The 3,646-nt window shown below is 42.2% G+C and overlaps 1 non-coding gene across 1 annotated transcript; it reads left to right on the top strand.

Moving 5' to 3' along the window:
* The first annotated feature begins 2,679 nt into the window (after window positions 1-2,679).
* trnai-uau (transfer RNA isoleucine (anticodon UAU)) lies at window positions 2,680-2,773 on the top strand. The gene is made up of 2 exons: window positions 2,680-2,717; window positions 2,738-2,773. It is a non-coding gene; the product is annotated as a tRNA-Ile (tRNA).
* Window positions 2,774-3,646: the final 873 nt, after the last annotated feature.

The raw sequence follows: 3,646 nt of genomic DNA, 5'->3' as shown, positions 1-3,646 counted from the left end.
ACCCATCATATCTCCCACCCACCCAGTTTGTCTCCAACCGTTTCTCACCCTGTCAGTCGGTCTTGCCGCCCCTCCCCCCTCAGTATTGTCGCACTCTTTCTCCCCCACCATAATTAACTCAGTCTGTCTCCCCTCCCCCTAGTCTGTCGCTTTCTCTCTCTCTCTCTTTCAAAATCTGTCTGTCTCGCTTTCTGTCTCTCCGGACTGTCTCCTCTCAATCACAACCCACTGTCTGTCGCTCTCTTTCTGTGACATGCACATAACTGTCTTCCCCTGCCTATCTATCTCTCTGTCACCCTTACCAGGCGTAAGATTTTGAAGGAGATCTTCTAGGCAAGAGTTGGGAAAATAGCGCAAATCTCCGACCGCAATGACCCTTCTCTCGGGGAAGCGTTGGATCTGTCAAAAGCCATTTTGACTGTCCCAGTGCAAGTTTTCGGCGCACGCACATCGCGCTCTGAGAAGCGTACTTGAAGGACCTCGACGGGTGCGTACTGACATCATACTTGCCCTTAGAGACCGCAATTGTTGGAAGTTTGGTGGCAGGCACTCTGTTGCCATGTATTTCCCTCAGTCTGAAACAGAACGTGACAAGTTGTCAATGGCGATAGAAATAATTATTAATCTTTCACAGAATGTTATGTAATTAATTTAATAAGCTTAATTTTAATTTAATAAATCCCGGAATATGCATCGAACCTGTGCCGTCGAGGAGAGAGCGCTGCATCCTAACCATTGGTGGCGGTCACAGGGGTGAGTAAACGTTGATGTCGAGAACTCGTGAACCAGTCAGACGGCCTCTGTGAGAATATTTAAAGCGAGAATGTTCAAAGTAAACTAGTCGCAACAGCAATGAACTGCAATTAAAAAAAACAGCCAAAACCTGTGTTTTTCCCCGGCAGACATGGCGGAAATTAAACGCTGGAAGTTAACCGTTTTGAAGATTGAATGTCTTTTGGAACTGGCTCGTTTTATTAATTGTAAAACATATGATTTATCTTAAAGACTTGGATATTTCATTGCAGTCCTCTGCTGTTGCGACTTTACCAGAACAACAACAACAATTTAGCTCCCAGATTAATGCGTGGTAGCCGGAATGGTTTCAATACCCACAAACTGGCGCTTTGGGATTACAATATCGGAACGTATCTGGATTGCATTGTTGACGCTTCACGTCAATGACATTTAATCTCAACTCCGTCATCAGAAATCTTTCCAGAGATGCTGCCTGACTGGCTGAGTATATCCAACATTTCCTGATTTCATTACAGGCTTACAGGATTAGCAGTACTTTGCTTTTGAAACTAAAAAGTAAGATAAGTTGACGTCATTGGCGATTCAAAAGTCAGTACCTTTCTGCAACGGCAAACGTGAGTCATGCGTGGTGTGTTTCCTCCCTTCTGCCAGGTAAAGAACATCACTGAGTGGGTGCAGAACATTTTGAGGGGCGAAGGGGAGCAGCGTAAGCCGTGATCTATGTGCTAACCAATGACCTAAGGAAACAAGGCGATGAGTTCCTTCAATCAGAGTTTCAGGTCCAATTGAGGAAATTAATGAGCAGGACCACAAAGGTATTCTATGGATTATTCCCAGTGCCCCGCGCTACTGAGTTTACAAATAGCAACGTATGTCTGGATAAATGGTGCATGAGTTTGGGCTACAGAATCCGGGGCATTGGGACAAGTTCTGGCGCAGGAGAGACCTGTTACAGTAGATGGGGTAGTACATCAATAGAGCTTGGACCAAAGTCCTCGCAAGAAGTTTAACAACTGGGGCGGGTGAGCCGTTGAACTAATTTGGCAGTGGATTTGAGTACCAGGATGAAACATCTGTAGATGTTGTAAATATGCCTTTATACACAAGTCCAGATGATTATTATATATCAACTATAGCAGTGAACGTGGCCTCAGACAGCACATTTCAGCCCATCCTTGGGAAACGATATACCACGGCACAACCAAACCTTCTCCGACACCGAGCACAAGCAGAGGAAATACAGGCACAGCAAAATTTGCTGAGGACCGTAGACAGTAAAATGTTCTTTGATCAGTGATAGCTCTTAATATATTTTGGTGTCTCTGTGTTAAATTGCAATATGTTCTGTGGGATATAAATATATTTTGTATATCTGTGTTGTGTTTATGTATTTGAATGCAACAAAGTTATTTATAATAGTATTGTGGAGCATCTATGTTTGTTATAAATGTATTTCCTGTGTATACCTTTGTATCTATGCTAATTGTAAACACCTCGCAAATAAACGTAAATACAATTATAAGCACAGAGATACATAGAGATAAATTTAGAAAGGAAACAGACATAAAAACAAATAGATTTATAATAACACATATATGAACACATATAATTTGATTATCAATGTTCCACACAATTTAATTTACAACTCACAGATAGATGCACAAATATATTTATAATGTTCCTGCACAGACATCCAAATTCATTACAAATAACAAAACATTACACAAATAATAAAACACGTCTATGGTGAAAATCTATGGAGTCTCAATAACTGAAGGCTTCTTGCAGAGAGGCGGCATAGACACGATGGGATGAAAAGCTTCCTTTTGTGTTGAATGATTCGATGATTCACTGTCTTCTTCCTTGTTATACATGTGGAACAGGCAGCTGTATGATGGGAGCACAAAGACCACATGCTATGCAGCTCTAGTGGCGCAATCGGTTAGCGCACGGTACTTATATGACAGTACAGGCTTGGGAAATGCCGAGGTTGTGAGTTCGAGCCTCACCTGGAGCAGCCGATGCTTTTGCATGTGATGTTTGCAGTTTTCAGAGTCTGAGGCCGTTTTCTGTTCGTCCATCTCTCTTGTCGATTCCGCCATTTACCACGGTGCTGTCAGTCTCTCTCGCTGCGGTTATTCCTGTGTCAATCTGTGGGTTATTTCTGATTGAATACCCGTGCCTGTTCCCCACATGAAATAAATGCGGGATCAAACAATTCCTCATCTGGCACTGGGGAGCGAATTGACCAAAATTTATAAGACGATATAGTTTATTGTAAATATAACATTCCCTCTTGAGTGATATATGTTCAATTCTGTACAAAACCAAACTATGATCACAACGTGTTTCCAATAAGCCACCTTTTACTGTATTGTCGCAAGCGCTACCATTGTAGCTCAAGGAGATTCATAATTAATAAGCGTAAAAATCAAGCAATGAAACGGTAGAGATGGCTCTGAGAATCTGGAATGCCCTCGCCCAGACCAACATTTAAAACAAGGTTTAAAAACTGGCAGCGTGCAGGAGGAAGGGGAGAGAGGAAAGAGAGCGACAGAAAAGCCACGGGAGTTTCGGAAGCTCAGGGCGTTTTTCTCTGACCACAGCATAGTTGCGCATGGCACGGATATTGTTGCTGTTAAATATGAATAAAATGCAACGTTTATTTGCAGCTGTTTCTGTTTCTGTCCCTTTTAACTAATTCTTAATTTCATTTGCCTGCGATGATTCCATAAATCTTCGTATCCTTGCCGAACAAAAATCGATCAATGTGAAACTTGAAAATGTTAATTGCCCCAAACCTCGATAGATTTTTAGGGGAGGAATTATAAGACAGGTGGAATAGGCAGCTGTAACAAAAAGGGCCACTGAATATAAAGGGGCTGCAGGA

Source organism: Pristiophorus japonicus, unplaced genomic scaffold (assembly GCF_044704955.1).
Source record: "Pristiophorus japonicus isolate sPriJap1 unplaced genomic scaffold, sPriJap1.hap1 HAP1_SCAFFOLD_109, whole genome shotgun sequence".
In the NCBI taxonomy this organism is placed as follows: Eukaryota; Metazoa; Chordata; class Chondrichthyes; family Pristiophoridae; genus Pristiophorus; species Pristiophorus japonicus.
The sequence above is the reverse complement of the archived record's forward strand: the minus strand, read 5'-3'. Positions and strand labels throughout refer to the sequence as shown.